We start from the raw sequence: 10982 nt of genomic DNA, 5'->3' as shown, positions 1-10982 counted from the left end.
TCACTGGAAACTAAATGAGATATTCACTGGAAACTAAATGAGATATTCACTGGAAACTAAATGAGATATTCACTGGAAACTAAATGAGATATTCAGTAGGAACAAAATGAGATATTCACTGGAAACTAAACGAGATATTCACTGGAAACCAAATGAGATATTCACTGGAAAATAAATGAGATATTCACTGGAAACCAAATGAGATATTCACTGGAAAATAAATTAGATATTCACTGGAAACAAAACTAATAAAAATATTCTTTTATACGACAGAGTATGAGGGCCAGGCTAGAAATTTTTTCCTTCTATTTCAAGAATAAAGTCGTAACATTACTAGAATAATGTCGTAAAATTACGAAAATAAAATTGCAATGAGAATAGTCATAAAATTATGAGAATAAAGTTGTAACAATACGAGAATAAAGCCATAAGATTACGAGAATAAAATCGCAACGAGTATAGTCATAAAATTACGAGAATAAAGTTATAAAATTACGAGAATAAAGTTGTACTATTAAGAGAATAAAGTAATAAAATTACGAGAATAAAGTTGTAACATTACGAGAATTAAGTCGTAAAATTACGAGAATAAAGTCAAAAAAATTATGAGAATAATGTCGTAATATTAGGAGAAAAAATTCGTAACATTACGAGAATAAAGTTGTAAAATTATGAGGATAATGTCTTACAATTACGAGAATAAAGTCGTAAAATTACGGGAATAAAGTTGTTAAATAACAAGAATAAAGTCGTAACATTACGAGAATAAAGTCATAATATTACGAGAATAAAGTCATAAAATGAAAAGAGTAAAAGCGCAACGAGAATAGGCATAAAATTACAAGAATAAAGTCGTAAAATTACGAGATTAAAGTCGCAACATTATAAGAATGAAGTTGTAATATTATGAGAATAACATCATAAAATTATGAGAATAAAATCACAACAAGAATAGTCATAAAATTCCAACAATAAAGTTGTAAAATTACGAGGATTAAGTTGTAACATAACAAGAATAAAATCGTAAAATTAGAAGAATAAGTCATAAAATTACGCGAATAATGTCATAATATTAGGAGAAAAATTTCGTAACATTACGAGAATAAAGTTGTAAAATTATGAGGATAAAGTCGTAAAATTATGAGAATAAGGTCGTAACATTACGAGAATAAAGTTGTAATTTACGAGAATAAAGTTGTAACATTGCGAGAATAAAGTTGTAATATTACGAGAATAAAGTTGTAATATTACGAGAATAAAGTTGTAATATTGGGAGAACCATAACACTCCTATCGAACAGATCATTTATTTTTTGCTTTTAAAACATAACATATATCTATGGTTTCAGACAGTCATTGAAGCTCACCTTTCTCCCTGCGGTTCTTTGAAAATGGCGAAGGGTTGTAAGAGAAAAAGTGTCTACGAAGTGTATGACAAGAGTAGAAAGGCCTCAGAAGAGGTAGATATACCCGGGAATTATGGGAATTTCTGTCACAGCGGCCCATTGTCGCCATAGGCTGACAGTACCCGGCAGCTGCGACTAATAACAAAGATGGCGCAGGCACTGAGCGGTTGAGGACAATTTACGTGACCAACAGAGCAAAAAGCAATAATCAATAAGTTTGTATGAGCTATAAGAACAGCAACTTTTAAACAGAGCGTGCACAAGGAGAAATGGGCACGAGCACGCTCTCACACGTGTTTTATAGACGTTCCCTCTCAGGAGCGGGTGCAGGGTTGTGCATGTGCATTTTTTTTAAAGTGGAGAGGGTGGGTCTTTTAAAAAAATTGTGAAAATCCTCCACAGTATCTTTAACCTAGCTAGCATTATTCAACCAACATTTCATGGTACTTTAGCTTTCTAATCATAGAGTCTATATATATAAACTCTTTTTTGAAAATACTCATTATTAATAGGTTCATATTGAGAAATATAATTCGAACAAAGCAGTTTAGTGAAAAGTCTGATGCAACTGATACTAATCCATGTCAAGGAAAGGAGCTATGTAGCATACTTCAGTAGAGCGACAGTTCAAAGATATCACATTCAAAGGCCTTTAAACAGGTAGCTTCTTATTCTGGATTTAAAGCGACTGGGGGTTTCAGCCTTTTTAAAGTTTTCTGGGATTTTATTCCAGATTATTGGAGCAGAAGAACCAAAAGCTGCTTCTCCATGTTTGGTTCTGGTTCTGGTTCTGCATTGTAGTTTTGATCCAGTAGACCTGAGAGGTCTGGATGTTGATCCACTGACAAGAAGTCTTTAATATATTTTGGTTGTAAGGGATTCAGTGATTTATAGTCAAAGACGGAGGTCTTCAATAGGGGATCCGCGACCCCTAGGGGGTCCACGGATGTACCGCATGGGGGTCACGAAAATTTTGGTTGATTAGACTTTTTTTTTTATATTCCCCCTTAATTTTTTTCCACTAATTGAAATGTCTTTAAATAATCACTGACATGAATTAAACATACTGTAGTAAACAGATAAATGGAGGCAGAAGATGTCTTTCAGTCATCATTGCACACATTCAGCGACACACAGGAGCTCTTTCAAGCTGGGCACCGTTTCATTCACAACACCTGTCCCATCAACCAGGAATCAGAATCAGAAATACTTTAATAATCCCAGGGCGTTACATGACTCCATCTGTAATAAAGTGACTATAGGATCAGTTTAATATAACACAATTTCATACAACATATATAATTAGGGGGTCCCCGCTCCATCTCGCCATCAGTTTGGGGGTCCTTGGCCTGGAAAACGTTGAAGACCGCTGGTCTAACAGAAGTATTTTAAAGTCTATTCCCCAAGATATGGGAGCCAGTGGGAGGACTTTAGCACTAAGCTGATGTTCTCCACTTTCTTAGTTCTAGTGAGGACGAAGGCTGCGGCATTCTGGATCAACTGCAGTTGTTTGATCCACTCGAGATAGCATGCCAGCACACTCGTGTTCATTTTCAACTAAAGATGATTGCATGAATTAGTCCTCTCTAAGTTTTGCTACTTGGTCTAAACTTTAGACTAGATCATTAAGCTTTAGACTAGCTTAAACAGAGGACATAAAAGTAATTCGGTAAAAGGTCAATCAAGCCCTGCCTGGGTGTTTAGGGATGTCATCCTGCTGCAAGGTGAGCCTAAATTGAAGTTGCTCCACAGTATAATGCTGCACTCACCGTGTTTCATAGTGGTATAGATAAAGTCAGAATTTTATTGAGTGTCTTAAAAGTATAGGAGGTATTCCCAGGTGGATTTAAAATATAGAGTGAGAAAGATTTAAATGAAATACTTTGGGATGCTTCAGGGATTTTATTAAGAGCCAATTCAAAAGGACGTTTCTTGAGTCCTGTCTCTATATGTTGGAGTATGTGGTACGTCAGGTTGTGTTAAGGCGGATGGTCTTCCACGTCCCTCCTGTCACCTCCTTCTCCATCCTTTCTCCAAGCACATCACTTTTCATTCAGATCAGCCGCAGCATTAAGACGATCTAAAATGTTCTGCAGCTCTGGTCGCCCCTATCTTGCACCACATTCCCCAGCGGCAGGTTTTCTGGTGTCTGCGGCTGGCTACAAATAACGACAGATGGCTGAAGTTTCCACTGCTGCTGTCTCCCTCTCCTCTCTCGCAGGGTTGGACCCCTTTGATGAGGGAAGTCCAAATGCACCGGAAAGAGAAACATCCTGAGATGTGCTGAGGTATTTTTTTTTGTGTGTCTTTTTTGTTTTTTTCTCAGCATGTTGCTGCATCTGAGTTTTTTTTTTTGTTCTTTCCTGGTTTGGTTTGGGGCAACATGCCAGCATGAGTCTGCATCACAACCAGCAAACAACAGCCTTGGTTTGAGGAGAGGAGAGATTTAAACAGAGGGAAAGGCAGGAATTAAACACTGTCCGCTGTTACTGCCTGATTGTCTCAAAGTGCTGTTTCATAACCTCGGCCCATTCTAGCCTCACAAACATCCCCAGTCTGGAAAAACACAACATTAAGACCAAACAAGCACCTGCATGGAGCACGGATCCTGTGAGGAAGTCCAAAAAACAAAACTAGGTCAGACACTGAGAGGCAGAATGACTAGAGAAGAGGAAAGGATAGAGAAGAAGATACATGATTTATGAACACAACAGTTGTTGGATAAGTTATCAGTGACAAAATGAGATAGATCTGAAGAGAGGGGCAAACAGAAAGCTTAACACGTCGTGTCTTTCGCTGCTCACAGCACAGCCCTCATCATCAGGGGGTCTTTGATTAGAGATTGTCATTTAGTCGTTGTTATTGTTTGCAATATCCTGGGAGCCACAGCCACTAATTTCAGTCATGACACTGAAAGGCATCTGGATGCATTCTCTCTCTCTCTCTCTCTTTCAAAAACATGTAAAAAAAAAAAATAATAAAATGATAAAACAGTTATGAAAGGAGCAGGTTACCATCTTCGAGCTCATTATTCTCAGTGTGTATCTTGCAGAAGTAGAGAAGTGCATGTCATGAATTTTCTAAATGTGCCCAGACATTATTCCAGCTCCCTTTCAGTGTGTCTGTGGTGCCCTGTAGGGGCAAACACGGTGCCACAGTTCCCCCACGTGGTGGAAAGTTGGTATTACATGTTGGTAAAAAAAATAAATAAATAAATAAATAAATCCTAATTCTTCCTACTAAACCAGAGGTGAGGAGAGCACCCAAAGTTTGTACTCAGGTCAAAGCCAGTCCAAGGCTAAAGTCAACATTTTTTAAAAAGTTATTTCAATATACATGTTGTGACAAAAACAAAAAATGTTAGAATATACATTTCCATTTCAGTCCGCAATATATCTTTAATCATGTATAAATCTTTATTTATACATAAAACAATAAATTGGTTTTGGGGCCAGATTGACACACAGACATGGACGATAAAACAAAGAAAATCTTGAAATTTTACTCTTTCTGATTCAATTTTGTCTTTTTTATACAATTTAATTTATTTTTTAATTTATCAAAGCTTTTTTTATTTTTTGTTATTCTTGTTTTTGCTCCACAGACTAGTATAAAGCAAAAATTTAAACCACTGCATACTATGGATCGTCTGATAACGGTTTATAAGAATTATTGATTATTTTGACATTATTCTTAGAGCTGATAGTTTAAACAAAAAGAGATATTTATTAACGACCAAATAAAAACATTTGATAGCAAATGGAGGGAGCAGGAAGGTGTACATGATCTGAATTAACCCAAACTCTTCCTTCTGTGCTGCCCCTTTTGTTTTAAAGAAAGTTTTGGCGCCCCTATAATCTATAAGACCTTTTAAGCAGTGAAACAAAGAAATGTCAACAGCAGTGAAATAAATATCAGAATAAAATAAAAGATAATCTACTTTAAATTGCCTAAACTTGCTCCTTTAAAGGGAAGCTATTTAATTTTTGGGTAACTTCTTCTAGTGTGTAACAAATGTAAACATTGCTATCATTTAATAAATTAATTAATTCTCAAACTGGGTCATTTATTTAATTAATTTCTACCATGAAAAAAAATTGTTAGAAAAATTGCAGTGTTTCCATTTAGGGAATTTATTTACACAATTACAATTTGTGCAATCTGATGGTTAATGGAAACGTAGATGGTGACTACCGTTAGCCCGAAATATAGGCCCACTGACTGATTGCTATGTCGTAGACACCTGTGATGCTAATTAGTGTCACGCCTTGATTGAAAATTTCTCTTTGGTCACATTGTTTTCAGTCCTTTGTAGGGGTACAATTTTTTTCTTCCATGTTTTATGAGTTTTTATTTATTTATTTATTTTTTAAAGCATTTTTGAATAACGATGTCTGAGTTTCATTTGTTCATTTTCATAGATTTTTTTTTTATTACTTTTGTCAGATAAAAATTATTTCTTTGACCGTTTTGTTTTTATTTCATCAAACTAGGAGTATTAACAATTTTGTATGTTGAATAGGGCTGGATATTGAGTAAAAATTTGATAATCAATATTAATTTTCTGTTAAAACTACCTCAACCCTAAAGCACAAATGCACCAACATTCTGAATATTTAGAATTTTTTCGATCTGATCTGATCTCAAATTGCATTGATGGTATTAAAGATGTTCCCTGTTACGGCTGCAGTGGGTCTGCCATTTTTTCTTGTATGGTTCAGCAGAAAGGTTGTCATGTTTTGCCCTGATTGGTGCTCTGTTGCTTTAAAGCTGCTATCCATGCAGCAGAAGGAAGGCTTTTTCTTCTCCCTCTTCAGAACCCCATTTGGTTTGGTTTGTATTGCTTTGATTGGGTTTTGTTTAGTCTGTTTTGTTTTAATTCTGGTTAGTTATGGTCTTTAGATTGATCTATATTGGTTTGTTATTTCAGGTATTCTCTTTTCATTTTTTTTAAAGATAATTTATTAAATTCAATTTTCAATTAATCAGAAAACCCTTGTGTGGTCTCCTTTAATGTTACTCCACCAAAAAAGGCTGGTGGATTTAACATTTCCTTTAGCCTTTAGCTGTCAACCTGTATTATATAACTTTTTGGCTATACAGCATGTTGAGACTATTATTAATATTCAGTGGTGATTAAAAAAAAAAGTTATTGTTAAAAGCAGCTGCAATAACAAGGAAATATGTTTTTATTTTCAAATTGATCATTAAGAATTAATGAGAATCAATTCGGACTGGAAAAAATCTTTTATAATTAGGTATTTGTTTGGTAAAAATCCATTAAAGTAGTTGTTACAACATAAAATATAAATTTCCTTCAGATCAAACCTATTAAATATTCTTTGGTGGATTTTTGGTTCTAGTAATGAACATTATGCCTATTGTTGCAAATTTGCAACATACCTAAATTTCAACTTTTCTTATGTATTTTTTTATGCTGTAGTCAGTAACAGTAAAAAAGTAACAATTTTAACTTAATTTGGCATTTATTTGGCAAAAACACATGAAAATATTTATTTTAAAAAATTATATTATTTTTTCATATAAAAAAAAAATCAATATTTAGTGGCAAACAGTGGTGCTAAGATGCTGCAGATGAGTCGCTTTAAATGCTAACCAGATAGCATCCCTGTCATGGACCGCTGCCTGATTTACTTGGAGGCCCCTAAAAGGACATCATGTTTACATAAGTTATGATTAAGAACAACAAAAAACATTTAAATGGATTAAAACATGATATTAAGAGCTACCTTATATAAGTTTTCTGTAATGAAGATGTAATGTGTGTGTCTGTTGCAGAAAAAAAATCATCCAGGGCTACAGGAAGAAGATCAAACTTTATTTATTGAAACTGCTTGCATACAAAATATATTGCACTATAACCAGACATGTCCACCCAAACATCTTAAATGCAGGTAGTATATACAAAAGAGAAAACAAAGATTAAAATGCCCAAAAAGTGCACACAAGGTTTTACAGCTTTTTGAATTACCCTGGTTTTAAGTATCTACAGATGCTCTGCAAGTCTTCACTTTTCTGGCGATCTATAGGTGAATAGCCCATAATGTGAACATCAAGTATTCATCAAAGCTATCTTCTATAAAATAACCACTGTTGGACGTCTGAGCCGACAATGAAAAAAAAAACACTTTTGTTTCATCATCCTTTTTCAGCCCAAAACAAACGGACTCAAGTCGGTTCTTAAGCACGTCTGACATAGATCATTTGTGATGTTTCAAGTCGAGAAAAGCCAGAACGACGCAGGATTATTTGGACCATGTTCGGGTCGGACACCGCCGCGCTGAGAACCCAGATGAAACAATCCAAACCATGTAAGAGCGTTAGCAGGTCTGCTCTCTAGTCGGCAGACCACACAGGCTCCTAGACCTATGTTGATAGAGTCTCAGCTCATCTAAGTACATCCATCCTAACGGATATGTCTCTACGTTCACCTCCAGTTTGCAATCAGAAAGGTCCAAATGCTGTAATTCTGTAAGCAGGGTTCTAAACCCAACTTTCACTTCTGCTTACGTACAAAGACACATTTCAAGGTGAGACACAAGTGGGTTTACAGTTAGTTGCAATTTTCAGAAGCATAGCTCCTTCAGAAATCCATCATGGTGGTGAAATAATCTTTGGCAGCCCGCCTCCATTTTTACTGGTTCTGTCTTTTCAAATAGTTCAAGCCCACATCAGCAACCAGTGCTGCTTCATGCATCTTGGCATTAAGTCAAAGAAAGGTCCTGATAGTTACCAAACTTAGATGAGCTTCATGCCATGAAATGAGCTCCTCTGATCTCAGATGTTCCCGTTAACAACAGGGCTGCAAAGTAACGTCACCACCAGCCAATAAAACGCTTCCTTAGTGACCTCATCAGGTCCGCATGCAACAGTCTTCATCAGCGTTAGTGTTTTATAGTTATTTACATACATCGGTCTTGTTCAGCAGTACTATTCGTGAAGTGATCTTTTTTAATTCGACAAAAACACTGAAAATAACCTGCAGCTATTTTCCCCCTTCCCTAGCTGGTAAAAAACGACCTCCACAGTAAAACACCAACGCACCACCACAGGTGGAGACTTTCCTCAAAACTGCGTGAAACCGGCGCTAAAGTCAAAACATTTATAATGTTTTCCAAAAATCCAAGATCGGGGTGAACTATCTACCTGTGGATCTACCTAGTATGCTTAGCAGCGCTACAAAGGTCAAAAACAGGCGGGGGTTTTTTTTGTTTTTTTTTAAGAAGAGATATCTACAGGAGGACTAAATGCCAAAAAAAAAGGGTGGTTAAGTGTTTTTCATTATTATTTCAACACAACGAGAGCAAGAAAGTCTAAATATAAGAGTTTAATTTTAAAGGGATAAATCGATCACAAAACAGGATCGTCGTTTTTCCCAGGAGGCAATTCCCGCCACAAACGCCATCTTCAAGGACCTTTGATAGAAGAGTCAGGAGCCTTTTGCTAACAATCACAGTGCTCATATCAGATAGATCTCTCCTGCCACTCCTAATGTTTAAAGTTTAGGATAAACAACAAAGCTAAAATATGTTCTTTTCCTGCATTTTGACCAGTTAACCATCAGAGGCACCGCATGCGCTCCCGTTTGCGCGGCATGCAAAATCGGCAGCCTTGTCCTGCAACCATAAGGCGGCTGTCCACCAAGCTGGACGCTCGCAGGAATTAAAGAACAGATGTTTCATTTATGCTTTTTAGGCATTTTGTGTGACTGTGTCAGTGTAGGTACTAGATCTGCTCGGGGTCATGCCAGTGACGTTACGCTACATGATTGGCTGAACGTTGCCCAGACAACGATAACATCACGCAGCTGTAGCTAGCTGTGCTCAGTGGCTAACAGGTTAGTCTATTTTAGCGCGGTCAGTTAGCCATATTAGCTAACCTACTTTTAAATTTGTGTCAACAACCATTAGATTTCTACAAGCAGAATAACGTTGTCTAAAATCTCTATGGAAGTCATTTTTAAAATGTCCCATGTGTCCTCCCCTGCCCTCAGATCTTAATAAAAACAGTAAAAATAAGCTGAGACTTTTTGTGTCACCTTGTTAAATGGCAAACCTTAGTCTTAGAAGGCAGTACTTTCCTTCAAGATTGACAATGATTGTTTTCTACTTTCGGCTACTTTATATCGCCAATGAAATGTAAAATAATAGCAAATATAGGTAATAATAAGTTGAGAATCCAAAAGATCCTTGAGTTTGTCTGAGTGGAGCTGCCATATGTTGATGTCATAAGAAGGGGCGGGCCCCCGAGCAGATCTGGTACCTACACCAGTTAAAAGTACTTCAACCTCAATTTAAGCTAGGCTAACAACCTTCTGTAAATCATGTGTGTTTAGCCTTGTTTCCATAGTAACCAAAGGCAGAGGTTCCCAAAACTTTTCTGCTCCTGACCAACAAAATGGTAGTCGAAAATGTTGACCCAAATTATTAGTTAAGTTTAAAAACATTTTTACAAAAATCAGTTATTCTCACATTAATATTAGAAACCACATCATAAACCAAAGTAATAGTTTTTTTTTCATAAAAAAAAAAAAATATTTTAAGTACTTTAAGACGAATCTTCAATTTCAAGGCCTCATAGTGGTTGATCACCCTCACTTTGGAAATCAATGGTCTAATGGAGACACTGAAAACAGCTGGAAACACAAAGATTGCTAACCTCTACAGCCAGATGGACTTTTTATTCATCAGGTGAGGGAAAACTCTTCTGTAGTTAATATTCACTGTATCCTAGCGCATTTTTCATAGCTAGCTGTTGCCATTTTGCTCCATTATCCACTTGGTAACCGTGTGCTAGAATGGCCAAACATCTGAGTTAAACTAAAAAATCTTCACGATAAAAAACAAATAAAATGCTGAGATATTACTTAATTTACTTTTATATATCAGTTTGAGGAGCGTAAAAACACATCGATCTACATCGACATCTTTAAAGCAACACTTTAACTTTGATCCACTAGGGGTGCTAGACCTTTTACTTCCAGATTTAGCGTCTCTGAAAGCCGTTAGCATCACTGAACTGTTGCTAACTTTTCTAAACCCCCAGCAGATTGAGAAATCATGGAGTTATGCTAATTACTACGCCACATTAACCTCTCTAGATTCAATGTCTGATCAGGTAAGAGTTAGGTCTCATTTGTTGGCTAAAAACTGCTAAGTTAGCTAACAGACTGCTGTAAAGCGGTGGTTTAAGTTATCCTGCTAAATGTAATTTGCTGCAGTTGATTCATCATTTAATGTTTATAATCGTGGGGGCCCAGCAAGAAAAGTTTGGGAACCTTGGCTTTAGTAGAAGCAAACATATTGAGAACCATATTTTAGCCTAAATAACTCCCAGCCTTGTTGGGCTGATAGATGATCAGCCCCATTTACACTACCCTTGAAAAACCGATCCAGGCCGAGACCGGTCCGAGCTTGGATCGGTAACCAGGCCAAGCTCAGTTTTTTTTATGACCGTTCACACATCACACTTATCTCGGTTATCTCGACGCCTCGACTCCTCGCCTCCTAGTGACGATGTGCGGTATTACTGCTAGGATTGAAGGAGGGACTCAAGC

This window comes from Cyprinodon variegatus, unplaced genomic scaffold (assembly GCF_000732505.1).
Source record: "Cyprinodon variegatus isolate N-32 unplaced genomic scaffold, C_variegatus-1.0 Scaffold449, whole genome shotgun sequence".
NCBI classification, from domain to species: domain Eukaryota; kingdom Metazoa; phylum Chordata; class Actinopteri; order Cyprinodontiformes; family Cyprinodontidae; genus Cyprinodon; species Cyprinodon variegatus.
Note: the sequence above shows the minus strand (reverse complement) of the source record.